Here is a 17,539-nt window from a genome sequence, read left to right on the forward strand (position 1 = left end):
AGAACATGTGTCACTGTTCTCGTTTCCTAACGACGAAACCCTGAAGGATGCGTGGAAGTGCGCCATTCCTCGACTGGAGACTGGAGACTTCACATTCGACTCCCCTAACACACGTGTGTGCGCCAAGCATTTCCACGCGGACGATATTATCACTCACGACAGCGTGACAATCAACGGGGAGACTGTGCAGCATCCTCGCGACAGACCAAAGCTGCGGGAAGGAGCTATTCCGCGAATCTTCCCTGGTTGTCCAGCTTATTTCTCGAAGCCACAGCCAAAGAAGAGGTCGCGCACCGTAACAGCGTCCCGAGAGTGTTCCGCTGCATAAGCAGTCAACAGTTGTGATGTTCTTGTTGAACAAGAGGGCTCTACATGTGTTGGTCCGTCTTCAACTGACAACGACACGCTGTCCGCAGTGCCAGGTAAGGCGAGGCGACATAAACTCGTGATAGCTACTGCGGCATAGCCGCACACCACGAACACATAGTGAAAAGTGCCTAAGTAATCTATTTCACGTTTTCACAGGAGATGCTTCCTGCGCTGAAAAAGCAGTGCAGACGGACATGACAAAAGTAACGATAACGCAAACTGAATACACACAGTTGAAAGAAAAAGTGTGGATGCTTCAAAAGGTGGTTCGCGAACTGCAGAGCCGCCGTGCAGTTGAAACAGCAGCTTCAAGGAAGAAACCAGATACGATGGTTGACATCAGTATGCTTCCTGAACGACAGCAGCTCATCATCCAACAAGCTATCAAAAAATCGACGCTCCCTGATCCCAGAGGCATGAGGTAAATGCGGCAAATACATAGATAGCTTAGCAGGTAGAAATCAACCGTCACCTTCATAATGCAGGTATGACCCAGCCTGGCTGTATGACTGCCTTCTCCTAAAGATGAAGTCAACAGCTACATATATGTTCCTGGAGGAAAATGAGTACTTGCCCCTGCCTTCCGCTGGTACAATTTATAACTACACGAGGACCATTGAAGCTAAATTTGGCTTCGATGAAAACGTCTTCAGGACACTGAAGGAAAAATTGAAAGACGTGCCGAAAGAGGAAAGACGTGGATTGCTAATGTTTGACGAGATGAGCCTTCGAAGGAGCCTGCACCTTGCGAAGTCGGACATGAATGTGGTGGGCAAGGTTGACCTCGGGGACTTCACACCTGCTGCACACGAGGGGAAGGACGGAGACCACGCCTTAGTGTTTCTCTTCAAGCCATTTTTAAGTGGGTGGTCACAAACAGTCGGGTGTTTCTGTGCAGCCGGTTCCACTCCTGGCCATGTACTGGCGAAGCTTGTGCTGCAGTGCATCACACACCTTGAAAATGCTGGTGCTATTGTCGACGCAATTACCTGTGACAACTCAACCTCAAGTCAGTCTGCACTTCGCACATTGGGCATCAATGGACAGATGAACACGACAAAATCAATGTTTCAGAATCCAACAGACCCATCCAGGGAGATCTTTGCAATCATTGACATTCCACATGCCTTTAAATGCATACGGAATAATCTGGTGAAGGTTGGGAAGTTTCGGGTATGTCCGTTTCCTTTACAAGTTCAACATCTGTGACGACTGTTTCATTACATTTCCAGAACATTTTGTGTTTCAGATGCCGGAAGGTGACGTACCGCACTCCCACTACGCTGCCATTTTGGAGTATGATGAAAGGCAGGATGGGCTTCGTGCTGTCCCAAAACTAAGCCGTGCCCATATCTATCCAGATGCATTCCAGAAGATGACAGTCAGATATGCAACACAGGTCCGTACACATATCATACTGTTAATGGCGTAGTTTCAACATGTTCCCGTTCTTACTCCTTATTCCATGTTCACAGCTTTTCAGTGCTTCGGTGGCTGATGCCATGACATTCTACAGTGGCTTCCCAGAGTGTACAAAGCTGAAGGACTGCAAAGTTACAGTAGCATTCACGCAACGGCTGAATCGCCTTTTCGATTGCTTAAATGGTCAGAGGCCTGTTGAAGGGATTCGCACAGGAAGTGACCAATTGAAGGTAAAGCTGTCAATGCCATTTTTGTGAAGGATCACATTTTTGTTCTATATTTTCTGTCTTTTCTCATGAACTCAACGTGACATATGCTCAATATTGACCGTACATGCAGTTCATAAAAGAATGCATCACCTGGCTGGACCATTGGAACGCCTTTATCCTGACCCAGCACACACAATGTCAGGTCTTCTTTCTGAGCAAGCCCACCTCTGCTGCGCTACGGATCTCATTACACAGTATAGCTGGACTCGTGAAAAGGCTGCTTGCATTGGGATTTTCGTACGTCCTGAGTGGCAAATTCAACCAAGATCCCCTTGAGGTAGGTGCCAATCAAAATCAAAGGTGCCAATGTAAACTCTGTGTATTTTGTTTGTAGAAATTCTTCGGGATCACAAGGCACATGGCAGGTGATGGTGGGCGCCCTACTGTTCAGCAGTTTCTTTACATATATAGGCTGCTTTCTGTCCACAATCTTGTGAAGCCACCCAAGCGCACAGCTGTCGAAAAACAAGGCCTCAGCTCCTAATGAAACTGCACAGCCTTTTTAGTCAGCGACAGAAGCCGACTAACTACACTGCAAAGCTCCAAGATGAACTAGACTTCGTCATGGAAAACCCGGAAGCAGTCTCTGATTCTGCGGAGGTGGCTGCAGCTGGGGACACACCGCCGTCTGTTAAGAAATGCATCACAGAGTACTTGGCTGGGTACATTGTGCGAAAGCTAACTAGGGGGGACTGTGAAGACTGCATTTCATCCATGAGAGCAGAAACGGAGAATGTGGTGCCAGGAAGCCTGATAGCTACGAAATTCAGAGGCCACCTGGTTTATCCATCAAGGCGTATGCTGGCTTTTGTGGAGATAATCGAGGATCACATTACTGCCCAGATACAAAATGGCATAACACAGCATTCCTACCATGAAATTGTGCAACAAACACTCAGCGATGTAAGGCTGTATGGGCTCAGTTTAGGCTGCGAACAGCACTACCTCGGAAAGACAGCTCACGTTTTGCAACTCTATGTGACAAGCCGCCTGCACTTCTTCACAAGAGAAGCCAATAAAGCCAAGAAGAACAGGGCTAGAGTGCCTGCTGGTGGAGGCAGGAAGGTATGAAGTCTGCTGTGACAATTTTCCAGGAACCGTCACAGACAAACTAAGAGCATCCAATGCTGAACAATCAAAAGCTCTTTTCAGAGCCACCATACAGTACAAGAACAAAAGCTTGAACAAGCACCGAGGGTCATGTGTGCGACAAAATTCCTAATGGCTATGCTGAGTCAGGAATTCACATCTCTGTGACAGACGGTGTTATCAGTTCAGCTGCAATGATATCCAGCATAAGTAAGGTGGAGTTAGGGCAGAATCAGGTCAGTGGTTTTCTTGTTCAACATTTTTCTTTCAGAGTGTGTATATATGCAATGATCATATGTGTTTTAGTCAGTGCATGTTCAGATAGACCCACATGTCGTTTGACACTTTTCAGTATCTTATGAAACTGCAACGTCATGAAATGTCTAATACATGCAGGTCACCATAACGACATTGGCACGTGCGTAGTGTCTTCCTTATCAGTACCCGTTGGAGTTGATGATAGGATCCACTTCGAAAATGAAGAAACAGTTCACAACATACGGTGAGCACACTGTTTGAAGCCCACAATGTGGAGAAGGCACTCGGGGCTCAAGCCTCGGTTTTTGGACGTTCCCTGTGTTATTATTCTTCTCTTCTGTGCACAGCCGCAGTAGACAGCTTTCTCCTTTTTGTATGGTTATTTTTAAGGAGTGAAACATGTACCCACGCTAATATTTATTGCTTATGTTTTTGACAGAGCTCTTTTGGTGTCATTTACATTTCAGGGGAATCAGCGGTAATATGTCCATCCTGCCTTGTGTTCCTCCAGGCAGATATTCCATTCCGAGCAGATATTTGTGAGTCTTTAGACTGACACAGTAGTGTGAGGCGTCAAGCCTTCAGATGTTCCAAGCCAAGTCAGTCAAGTTATTCCCATGGCGTTGTTGAGGTGAATGGACGTTGAATGTATGTCCAAGACAGTCCAGACAAGTGCTAGTGACCGTGCAAGTGTTCTGCAGTCTGATGGCTGCAACAATGAAGTGTTCTGTCGTGTTTTCTTTTATGTGTCCATGTTCAGACTACTTTGATATGGATGTGCCATTTGCATTGGTAATCCCCAGGGCACTATTCCAGCTGCAGTGTGTGGCAATAAAATGTTGTGACCTCAGCAGTTGTCTTTATATTCTGTCATCCACAGAAATATGTATACGATAAATTCTTCTCAAAACGCCTTCATGAAAGGCGGAATAAATACTTCCCTACAAGATCTACGTGCACCCTCATTATGAGTAGAAATATGCCGCTGGTTGGTACAGCAGCTCACCATTTCGGGTATAAAATTATCTTCTTATAACGGAGAACAGCTCTACTAATGGTAGAATTGGCCCTTGAAAGCGATAAAACGTTTAGATAAAAGATGGAGCAATATTTCTCATACTTGAGTTAGAATTTTCTCTATGTGGAGAGAAAAGATAGACTCCCAGAGTAACGTTTCACCATATAAGGGCAACAACTGCGGCAACTGCAACAATTGTGGTACCATACTTCAGTGCATGTGGGTTAATATATGAGTAGGATGACTGAAAAGGGTGAGGCATACACACTGGCTTGTGCACGTGACGTCACGCGCAGCCCTTGCACGCCTTGGAACCACGTGACATGGGAAAACATGGGGATGCGTCACAGGCGTCTTACTGCGGGCCGAATGAGTCAGCAGCATGTGTTTTTGCTATTTTCTCTCGTAATTGCATGCATACCGCAACAATTCACGGCATGCCCTCCTACTGTAACTCCGGTAGGGCAATATGTTTTCCAATGTCACGTGACCAAACATGACGTCACTGCACAAGCCTCAATGAGGCTTGTGCAGTGACGTCATGTTTGGTCATGGATATCACACATGCGGGTGCGTCGGTGCCTCGAGCGGATAGCGCAATTAGACCACTGACATACTAATATCGCTAATATATGAATATCGCTGACTTCGTATGCGATATATGTAATATAACGTTATGATAACTGCTTTAAGCACGTTTGAACACTTTATGAGGCGCATTCACGTTTGTTTACAGGCAACACCTATACGAACGCCTGTGAGTAGCGCACTCCTAGTCACGCGCGCGCCACCTGGCGAAGTTGGAGGACCCTAGAAGAAACTTCCGGCGGAGTTGCATGACCAGGAGTATAGAAGGACCGTGCTACTACTATTTGCTGCTCAATACATGCGGCAGCTACAAATACTTTTTATCAGCCTTAAACTTATACCTCCCTTAATATGTTGAAATAAATAAAACACTAGACTCACCTGTAGACAATATAAGTCGCGGAAATATCTGTGTCGGAAATCCATCTGACGAGGAATTTCTTTCCTCACAAATCGTCTACGCTTTGTGGTATCCATAAAACCGCATCAACGTCATGGAGGTTTTCGATCGGATAGTGGTCCAGCATGCCCACATCGGGCCACTTCACCAAACCAAAAATCCACAAAAGAAACTTATCAGAGAAATTGTAAATGGCGCCACGACGATATCACGTAAAAATGGCAAACAAACAGGCGAGGAAGGAACGGATTGGCTTGACTTGGCTTGGAAACTAGACAATGTTGCCCGCCGTGATTCACTGTCACCAAGAGTGAGAAATGGAGCAGGAAAGGTGCACGCTAAAAGTGACAATATTGAAGACAAAAAAGGAAGAAAACACACCAGGTGTTACTAGAATTAATGGAAGCAGAAACAGGAGCTTTTCCTGTTATTAAGTACCGGCCTTGCAGAAGTGCTCGCCGATCTGGCTCTGTCGGGGGTCGGGGGGGGGGGGGGGTTAGCCACATCTTCGTTTCGCTTCTTCTCGCATAAGTCCTAATATATTTAGCTATTTATTTATTTATTTTACTTAACTGCTGTGAAATCATGCTGGGCCATATTGACTTAATCATATACTCAGCCCATTCACTGGATCATATACGTTTGTGCTATAATGTGGAGCCTCCGGGCTTTCCTACTCTAGGAATGTGGAACTCCCTTATTGTGTAATCTATTACCGCGACACTAATCCACTTAACACTGACACCAAAATTTTCGTGTTTCCGTCGTAGCACCCTTTTTTTTATCCTTTTTTGGACTACCTATTGACTTGTCTTTTGAAAATGAAGAAAAGAGAAATCCAAAGGAAGTCAATAGATTCCCTTTGGCGCGACCTCTATAGATATTCCGGAAAAAGAAAGGCCAAAGGCAGTCTACAGCAATTGTTTGGACAATGGTCTATAGGAAATCCAAGTCAAAGAAGCCAAATAATATCCAAAAGATGTCAATAGACAGGCAAACTTCATTTTCGTAAGAGCGCTATTGCGAAGATGGACAAGACTGCTCTGTAGGGTTGTGGTTAAAAAAAATATAGTTTTTCAGCCAGCTTTCCATGTTGCAAACATACCTTGAACACCGGTGCCCGTCTCTTGTTCTTTTCTTTTTTTTTTTTTCACTGCAGTACCTTTCTTCTTCCTCAGTAGCGAGAGTGGACCTGTAATCGAGACAACCCATCGCATAAAATGTAGCAGTAATTCTCGCAATAACGACAGCGAAGGCTAGGGCGAAGACAGGCGGCGCTAGAAGAGATGGATGGCATATAGAAAAACGGTTTCAATCAGTTTGACGGTGCTTTCGTTAATAGGGACAAGGGCTGTACATGTACACTCTCAATGGACATGAAGTCCGTTTTGATGAGCAATATAGTTGTCGTGTCCTGGGCCCGTTTGTACAAAGTCGTTTGAGATCGGTCCCACACGCGAGTTCGATCTCGCTTTCTTGCTCACTGTCTGAGCTGGTAACATAAACCATTTTTTTCGCTGCCAGTTTAGGATATAGTGGAACCGTTACTTCGGCATCGTAAAAAAAAAAAAAAAAGAAACGAATAAAGTATAGCTACGAGTATGTGCAAGGCTGGTCGTAGCATGCAGAATCCTTTTTTTTTTCCTTCTTCTTCTTCTTTCTTTCGACGAATGTGGCGTGCTGATGCGCATTGAGTACAGAATATATATGCTTCCAATAGCCTATAAGACCCACAAGCACTGAGCACCTACCCTTTAGTATGCCTTTAAGACTGTAAGAGTGACGATTTTCGAATGTTTCTGATGTCACTGGCACTAAAGTCTACGGCGTGTGTAATGAAGATAACTCGGCTTTGAAAATACACTCCCTGGTCTCCGTAATATATTATTGAAGTGAGACTTTCCGTTCCTGTTTGCAACGCACGTGGAAGCTCAATGAATCTTTAATGAACGACGAAAAGTGGTGAGACGGAGCTGACTGCATTTACGCGCTTTAACAGTCTCTGGCGTTCAGATCTTCATATCAGCGATCTTCTCATCTCTGGCGTTATCGGAACGGGTGGTTTATTATACTTAACAAATGTCATATGAAAAGTATGCATGTTTTGCGAGTGTCCTCCATTACTGGTTCTAGTTATTTCTTGTTGTTTGAAATAAAATATACAAACATTCGAGGGTAACATCCGGAAATGAGTATGGGCGGTTTCACACTAACGTTATTCGCATCCGTCGTTTTCAGGGAGCAAAAGGGATCCATTGGAACCTACGGGCCTCGATTGCCTTTAGGTTCTATTTTTGAAGCAAACGAACGACAAAAACGTTAAATGGGCCTAAAACTGTACCGTTCTGGGTAAGATTAGATTACATTAGAGGAGAAAGTGGAGTTGCTCGTTCGGAAGATTGGATTTCAAGGTAAGCCTGATGGGGGAGGGGGAGGGGGGGGGGAGGCGCCACAAAACGGCAACCCATGCAGCAAAATGTACTGAAAGTCGAGTGCAATAGGGGTGGTCGGTATGTGTCTTATCAAAGTGCTAAAGTTTCACGAATCTGTTCAAGGCCTTCTACCTACCCGTCCACCCCTACTGCACTCGACTTTCAGTACATTGTGCTGCTTGGGAATGTATTATAATTTCGCGCTTCGTCAAAGCAACAAGTATAAAGTACCAGCAGCCAACGGGAAAAATTGTGCATTATCACAGCCATCCTGTTTTCTCCTTGCACTTGGTCGAGTGTCTGGCAGCGCAAGAGCGCCTAATCAACAATACACGGCCGGGAGCTCTTCCAAGTGCAAAGTTACATTAATTTCGAGCTTGAGCACTCTGGGCCCCTATTAAGCCAACGCCGAGCTAAACTCGTTCTGGGATTTTTTTTTCTTGTTCCTTTTTTCCAGCGCAGTACGGGAGTTAACGGGAAAGAGAACGCACATCCAATTAGGTGGCGCCCAGCCAAAATCAAAGCCACTAGAGACAGATAGAGCTGTGAATACCTCAGGGGAAAATCCTAAGGCCCGATTAACGAGAAATGACATCCTGGTTGAGCGGTGACTAATTAGGCAGCGGACTCCGAGGGATATTCTTTCTATAGGATGACAATGTGAGTTTCCTCGATTTGGATTCCATAGTTCTGGAATGGTCAGAGGAAGATGCAGACGAAATCCAAGCCTCTTCGCTGTATCATCAACTCTTGCACCTATCGCACAACAATCAAAACGTAGCTGTAGCTATCGGTCTGAATTGAGTATGCCCACACAAAAGAGGAAAAAGGCGTTTCAGCAACTAGCTGACTTGAAACACTTGCGCTTTCTGTTATATTTATTAACGTACATGGTTCAACGAAGTCTGAGATTTGGTCTTGAGCATTCTCGAGTAGTGGAAAACTGAATAAAACAAGGTTGAAATACCGTTTTCTCCTGTTTTTCGCAGCTTAGTCCCGACTCGCGTCCCCATTTTTTTTCTTCCGTCCATCATCATCCTGCGTTTCCTTTCTGCAGCGCGGAGCCTGAGTGAAACTACCACACTGTTTTAACCTGTCTTGTGACATGATATGCAGCATATGTCACCTCGAGCTTGCCTAATCTCAAACGTGAGAACGTGTAAGCAAGCACCAGGACAGCTGTTCCCATGCATCGAAGACAATCACATTTTCAACGCGAAGTTGAATGGTGTTACCATGGTGTTCATGTAATTATATATGAACTTCGTAAGATCTCATCTTCCGATGTCCATTAATATATTTGTTGCCAGGATTACCTAGCCCTGCGATTCAAAGGGTACGAATGAAGCCCGTTCAAGTGAAAAGGGAAGTCTCAGCGATTTATGTTACCCAATTCGAAAGCTTTTGTGACTCATTTTGCAGACAACGAAGCAGTACACTGTACAACAATCTTAACACGATGATCGTTGTGTTGGTTACCGAGCTCGCCGATATGGTCGCGTCCCTATCGTGCATGCTGTTTGCTCTTTGTACGAATTGCCTCGATTATTTGAGCCAATCACACGGCCTACCCTTTGCTGCTGCTTTCCGCTTCATGCCAACCGTTGCTGCTGCTACGTGCAGCAGGCTCTTCGATCGGCTATATTGCACGGTTCCTGTTTTGTTTTTCACTTTTTGTTTCCTGCAATGCCTACATCGTACACACTACGCGGATTTATTTATATTTCCTTGAATTTTTATAGGTCCCATTCTGAAATGTTCACTATAACTCCCCTAGAACGCGTAAAAAAAATCCTTCAAGTGCTTGTCCAATGGTCGATCACGTTCGAAAAGTGGCATGGTTCTCTGTTACAGGGCTATTGCTCGCAATAAAAGCTCGACTTCGTAGAGACCACGATATTCATTCCACCAACTGAGGTTCTTAAAAAAACGCACCGCCCATACATGATTTTTCCCCCTCTCAATAAAGCAGAGGTAGTATCATTGCCATTGATGTATCGGTGCTGCACATAAACCGTCCACGATGGAATGCGTTTCGATCGGCAAGGAAGAAATGATACATCAGGGAATTTGAGCTTACGGTCGCTGCTCATATGACGTAGACGTAAAAGGGATGAACCTATCAAAAGAGAAAAGAAGGGCCTAGAAGGAAACGGCACGGAGAAGGCAAGGACAGTGTTCAGAACTATAGTTACCACAGACGCAGAATCACACGAGGATGTTAGCTAGGGCCCTTTACGCCGAACCGGATAGTTTACCTGGATTGCCTACCCCCGTTGTCACGCACTGATATAGGACCGTGACACCACCCTAAAGAATATTAGCATTAGACGTCTAATTTAACAGGTAAGCATTGTATGAGAAACCTTACACCTCGCTGGTCAACAAGACGAGGAAGGCACCATGTCACAGTCAAAGACATTGGAAGCGCATAACTGCTATGAGTTATCCTGTTATTCCGAATCTAAGCAGCCAGAACGATACGCAGACTTTTCTGTACGTCTTTTACAATTTATTGGCAACAAAAAATTACGACCGGCACTCCGTGATTAGCTCCAAGTTTAGCCAGTCTGTGGATATAGTGAAGAATGATAGGCGTCCCTGACAATCTATCCCTGCTGGTCTTCTCAGGTCTCCTTATCTCAATTAGTACGGTTTCCGCGACCCTGACCAAAAGGGAAGCGGGGTAGTCTGCAACTCTGCATCCAACAGCTTGCAGATCTGTTATCGCTAGGCTTAGGACTCATTCAGCTGGTGTACAACCATCCACCCTCGTCCGGTCACCTTTCTATTCATTGCAGCGATTACGGATGGGACCCCATATTTAAAAGCACGTCAGGCATCATTCGTGTCACAGTTATCGAGCGAAATATGGGAAGCTTTTCTGATTAACAACAACGATGGGTATGTCAGTGACCTCGTCTACCAGCCAAGCAGCACCCCAAGGAGCACAATGTACTGAAAGTCGAGTGCAATAGGGGTGGACGGTATGTGTCTTATCAATGTTCTTTAGTTTCACGAGTATGTACAAGGCCTTCCATCTACCCGCCCACCCCTATTGCACTCGACTTTCAGTACATTGTGCTGCTTGGGACAATTAACTGAAAGTCGAGTGCAATGTGCAATGGGGGTGGACGGGTAGGTGGACGGCCTTGAACAGACTCGTGAAACTACAGAACTTTGATAAGACACATACCGTCCACCCCTATAGACCTGTTGCTCTGGGCCAGGTGGCGCAAGTGAGCAGCAACATCAGCGCCCCAAATTCTGCAACACTCCCTAGTTTACCAGACGACGCGGCACTTTCAAATACAGGTCTCAAGTTGTTCGCAGTTTTCAAGAAGCACCGCTTTTTCTGTGGATTTCCTACAGGTTTTGTATCTTTCCTTGGCACCATACCGTTTGAAACACCATGCAAAACCCGCTGATGAAACTCTTTACTGTTTGGATCCGTGGCCGCTTGGGCCAGAAATGGCGCTGTGCAAACTTCAGTGCAACAGCCCTATTGCACTCGACTTTCAGTTCGTTGTGCTGCTTGGGCAGTCTCAAGCAGGACGAGGTTTGTTATCTCAACTACTGGTGCAGGATGACCAGGCAACAAACAAGATGGAATGGTCTTATCAGTTTATATCTATTCTTTGTTGTTCGAAGCTTTTGGTATTCTGAATAAATTCTGGGAGTTGCAAGTTAGCAGTTGTCTCGTGTGGTTTGTGGGGTGCTGCAGTTCGCCCATGATACAGTCGCTGCTTATCGAAGGACGTAAAGGCGCCGCGCGATGGGGGGAGAGGGCAATGTTTCTGCCGACAGCTGTCAAGGCAGGCAGCGGGATTTGGAGAGGAACGGGGGATCCGCGACACATGAGATGTAAGTGGTGCCCTCGTCACTGAGTAAAGAGTGTGTTTGTTCACTTGTGTCTGTGTCTCTCGGTGCAGCGGTTGGGCAAAAGACGGGTTGGATTCAACCCCGCGTGGGATTCAAGGGGGTAGAATCCTACAAATTGGCGTCCAACGTCGGGGCCAACCCGTCTTGCCGCACGCACGGGAAGCACTGACAGCTAGTGTAGTTGCAGTGTAGTTTGTAGCATTTGTCGCCCGTGCCCTTCGCTCGCTGTCGCTTTTGCTGTTTTGTTCGTAGTTCGGGAGTGTGCATTTGCTGGCCATGCCGCCCAAGAGGCCCCCTCTCGATCTCGTCTACGAGGACGACCCGCCAGTAGCGGAGAACCTGCTTCGGCAGATGACAGCTCTCTGCGCTTTATTGTCGCAGCAGCTCCCCAGTAGCACGTCCGCCGCCCAGCCGTCCTCGGAACCCCCGCTGCGCCTGAACCTGATGATACCGACATTTTCGGGCTACAGCGACGCCAAGTCCGTCGAAGATTTTCTTGCGGACCTGAAGGCTCACCAGACAGCCGTTGGAGCAACAGACGAAGCCGTCCTGCGCCGGATACTACCCGCTGCATTGGTAAGCTCAGCTGCTGTGTGGCGCCGGTCTCGACCCGCATTTCCGTCTATTGCCGAATTTCAGCGGCTGTTTCGGGAGGAATTTTTGCCCCCGGATTATGCAATGCGTATGCGTGAGGAACTCATAACTTGAACGCAGCACGCGGAGGAGAGCCTGTTGGAATATACCCGGGCAATCCAAGAGCTGCACCGCAGAGCTGCACCGCTCGCGACGGAAAACGAGAAGGTGGCTCGTTGAATCTGCCATTCTCTCTTCACGGTAGCTAAGTGCTAAGCAATGTAGCAGTGCTTAGCGTGCTAAGTTTCCAGAATGTAAATCGCAACTCGCAACTATTACACACAGTCGGCGTCGGCGTCCTTCCGTTGAGCGGTTCGCGCGTCTGGATGCTCGCTCCTCAGTCAAATGACTCTCGCCCAATCAGCGCAAAGGAGACTGACGCCAGTTTTTTAGACCAATGAGCATCCAAATATTTATACATATATTGCGCAGCCAATCAGAGATCTTCCGCGTACGCGCGCCGGTGCCGACAATATTTTGGAGGCGGTGCTTTCGCTTTAGAGCCGGCGGCTGACGGCACCAGTCATGCGATCTTCAGCTCTTGCCTGCTGCGTCTCAGTCACTAGGTCGATAACATTACCTATCGCCGACCGACCCTGCCGAAAGCCTTGCATTACTTCGGGGAAGAATCACACGGTCTCGGGGTACCAACTCAGGAGGCGGAACACCATGCGTTCCAACGTCTTGCCCACGCAGCTAGTAAGGGCAATCCGACGGAAGGAGTCAATGTTGCGGGGTGATTGGCCAGGCTTGAGAAGGGGGACCACCATAGTGGTCTTCCAGACTTGAGGGACGTCGCCCCTTTGCCAGCCTGCATTGAGCATCCGCAGGAGGCAAGCACGACCTGAATCCGGAAGGTTCCGAAGTGCTTTATACGTCACTTGGTCCAGCCCGCGGGATGAGGAGGGAGAGTCCATCTCCAGAAACGAGAGTGGAAGATCCAAAGCCGGCTCCTCGGACGACGCCAAAGCAACTGGAATGCCGCGGGCCGCTAGTTGGTCGGCTGAGGGATCGGCTGCGAGGCGAGCGCAATATTGCGTAGCAATATCCAAGTACGTGCGTGCGATGACTAGGGACAGGGCACGGAATGGGTGCCGGAGCGTGACAGGAGAAGAGAGTCCCTTCATTACGTTCCAGATCCGGGTCATGGGGCTGCGGGGAGAGAGATAGCACGCAAAACTTCGCCAGCAGTCCCCCGCAAGCTTGCCTAAATGGCGCTGAACGGCCTTATGGATTCGACGCGCGTCTTGCTGGTGTGCAGGGAGTTGGGTGCGACGGGCTCGTCTCTCAGTACGGCGACGTAGGGCACGGAGTCTAGCGTATTCGCTGTCCACAACAGAGAACTGCGCAGGGATACGGAAAGCCGTCGTAGCCGCCTGTACAGCGTTGGTCACAGTGTCCCGGAAAATGTGCTCGTCTTCCAGCGTGCCGCTCAGAGGGACCGAGTCGATGGCCGCCTTGTACTGTTGCCAGTCCGTTCGCCTGACAGAATGGGACGTTGCGAGCTGGCGAATGCCCCTGACGCCGATCAAAACGGGGAGATGGTCGCTACCGAGTGTGTCAGTATCCACGTGCCAGACCAGCCGCCGCGCTAAGCACGCTGAGGTGACGGTGAGGTCCAGGCACGACGAGACGGACGCACCGTAGAGAAACGTGGGTAAGCCGTCGTTGAGGACTCAGAGACTGTGGTCTCCAAAGAAGCTTGCGAGCCGCTCGCCTCTTGCACCGGTGTGGGTACTACACCAGATGACATTAGGAGCGTTGAAAAAAATCAACTTGAAATTCCTAAGATACTTTGGAAAAGTGACGAGTTCCTTTCAAGTTGCTTGATACCTATAATATATACTTTCTACACTCTAAGAAAAAAGGAGTAATTTTATCCCTTTGGGGGACTCAATGCATTGTCCCCAAAAAATAGTTCCTTTCGTGAGTAAATGCACGGGAGTAAATGAATGTCACAGAGCGGAGACTGCATCTCACGCTCTGTTCTAAGAGTCTCAGGTACATAATTTGTGTGCATGCATGAAAATACTTTGAATCAAAACGTCAACAGTGATATGCCGAGTGATTTAAAATCTTGCGACATACATAGGGCACAATTTGCGAAGAAAGAAGCGCTAACTATTTCTTACTCTGTGGGGGTGGAAAATGGCTAAGTTGGTTGAGTAATACAGCCTTATGCCGTCGAATTGACCAAGAGCACATATTTACGTAGGCTGTTGCATCATTAACTTATTTGTAACTTATTGTAACTTATTTGGCAACTTACGGACATTGTGGAATACCGCCGGATGAAAGCTAAAGTAACACGAGAACTTAAAAACGAGGACAGGAAGCGTTGGCGTAAGTTTTGCAACCACCTTTCACCGTTTGATCCGGCCACGAAGATCTAGCGGACAACCCGATCTCTGAAGGAGGCGCCCCCTCAAAACAATCCTCTCGCGGCCTCGGCTATCGTTCAGCGTGTAGACGAAAACACGCTTGCGACGGACTTCTGTGTGGTACTAACGACTCCGGCGGCTGCCTCGACCACGCCCCTACACCGCAGTTTTGTTCACAGTTTGACGGCTGAACTTCACCACGACTGGCCCCGTCCCCCGGAAGTTATGGACTGCGACTTCACACTAATCGAGCTAAAGGCAGCGTTGAAGCTTGAGAACGCCGCCTCGTCCCCTGGGCCCGATAAAATCACCTATGCCGCCCTACGAAACCTTGACGGGCGGTCACTCCAAGCTCTCCTTCATGTCTATAATACATCTTGGCAACAAGGATCTTTACCACATACATGGAAGGAGGCATTGGTTGTTCCCATCCTGAAACCAGGCAAGCCCCCAAATTCCCTATCCTCCTTTCGCCCGGTGAGCCTGACAAGCTGTATGGGGAAACTGATGGAGAGAATGGTTTTGCATCGCCTCGACTGGTGGCTTGAAAAACAACATGCGTTCCCTCACGAAATGGCTGGATTTCGTCGCCACCGAAGCTCCATGGATCCAGTTCTCGACCTAGTCTCCACAGTTCAACATGCTCGAGCCCATCGACGGATCGTCCGATCGGTCTTCCTCGACATCAAGCGCGCATATGATACCGTCTCGCACATTTGTGTGCTGCACGCCTTGCGCTCGTTTGGAGTATCCGGTCGGCTCTTCATCTGGCTCCAAGACTTCCTTACGGACCGAACTGTCGTTGTCCGTACGTCCCAAGGCCAAAGCGCTCAGCATCCTGTTCCTCAAGGAAGGAGGAAGGGAGTTGCCTCAGGACAGAAGCCGCCGATATTTCGAACAGAGACTGTTCTTCTTCTGGGCACCGTCCTCATCATTGGCATGGGACCATGGGAACACGACCATGGGAACACGACCCTGCAACCTCCCGCGCTGCAAAACATGCAAGCACGTTCAACACGCTAACTCCATCAAAAGCACTGCGAGCAATTACACCCACCCCGTTAACCACGCGTTCACATGCACAAGCTCCAATGTTATATACTGCATTGAATGCGGCGACTGCTCTATGCAATACATTGGTGAAACCGGCCAACAAATGAACAACCGCCTTACCGGACACAGAACCGACACGTCCAACAAACTCCCCAAAGCAGTCGCCGAACACTTTAACGTTCCTGGTCACAATTTTGACAACATTAAACTATATATTCTAGAAACCGGGTTTAGATCCACACGTGACAGACGTGATAGGGAGTCTTATCTCATATACAAGTTCAACGCTCTTCACCCGTCCGGTATCAACAAATCACAAGGCACCCTAGAAACACTTCACAAATAAAATATGCTTTTCCCCATCTACCTCCATTATCATCTGTTATGTTCTGCATGGCCACTGCTTTCTGCTCTCTTTATTGCATGCCACAACTTTGTATTACAAATATATATAAAAAAAAAATTGCTCGTTCTGGAATTTTCCCCACGTAACCACTAACCTCCTTATCTTTCGCTATGCTTGCGAATTCTTGCCTGTTGTCCCGTTTCGTCCACGTGTTCGTGAAACTTCCATTTTTCTGCAACCGGTCTGTAGCCTAGATCACTACGTTCACATAATCCCCTCCACACTCTAACAAAGCAGCCATTCACTCCCGCCGTAAAAACCCGTACGGACCTTTCTTCCCTCCGGGCTGTTGACCCACAATTCGCATGAACCTTTAAACACGTCACACCTAACCCTTTAAATACCATGCCAATGATGAGGACGGTGCCCAGAAGAAGAACAGTCTCTGTTCGAAATATCGGCGGCTTCTGTCCTGAGGCAACTCCCTTCCTACATCTCTACCGGTTCGCTGGATTTCTACCCATCTACGTTCGCTACTGACGATCCGATGGCCTCAGGAGGTAAGCAACCCGTCCTCTCTTTCTCACATGTCGCACTCCTAGGGGATAGCTGTTACAAGTACATACACGAACACATCCCGCACGGAGAACACGGACCTCACATACACTTCTCAAGCGGCGCAAGAATACGAGACATCATGACACACGTAACCGCCGCCCCACCGAACATCACGCACTTCATACTCCACGTAGGGACCAACGACATCGCACGCTCGACAGCACAACATGTCATCCAGGAATTCGAAACACTAGTTTCCTTCATCACAAACAACAGACCAGGCGCTGAAATAGTACTGACAACGATACTTCCCCGAAGACAGAACAAACACCGAACATACATATACCAGGACACATGGCTACACGAGTTCGACAGGAAGGCGCGCGCTGTCAACAACCACCTCATCCACATGCGTCAGGTACACACCGACGTTATGGTTATCACACACGCAGCTTTCGAATACCACGCTGAAGCACATCTCGCTCGGGACGGCATCCACCCAAACCACGCAGGCGTACGAGCTATGGCACACAACATCAAACACCTAATGGTCCATAGATGCCGTCCTGCACTGACAAACGCTCAAACACAACATCCTCAACCAGCTTACACTTCAAGTGCCAGCACCGCAAACACGCCAGAACACACGATGGCATCAAAGGGGACCACAACGACCACTGCACCCACGCATACACACGCGGCAAACGACAACACTCCAAACACAACCCGCACACACACAAAGTTCACGCAAACTGTGACACGGAAAACCACAAGCACGCAAACACAGACAGATGACATCGAGGAACACAGCGAGTCTCCCCAGCCACTGACCCCACAGCCA

This window comes from Ornithodoros turicata, chromosome 3, assembly GCF_037126465.1.
Source record: "Ornithodoros turicata isolate Travis chromosome 3, ASM3712646v1, whole genome shotgun sequence".
Taxonomy (NCBI): Eukaryota; Metazoa; Arthropoda; class Arachnida; order Ixodida; family Argasidae; genus Ornithodoros; species Ornithodoros turicata.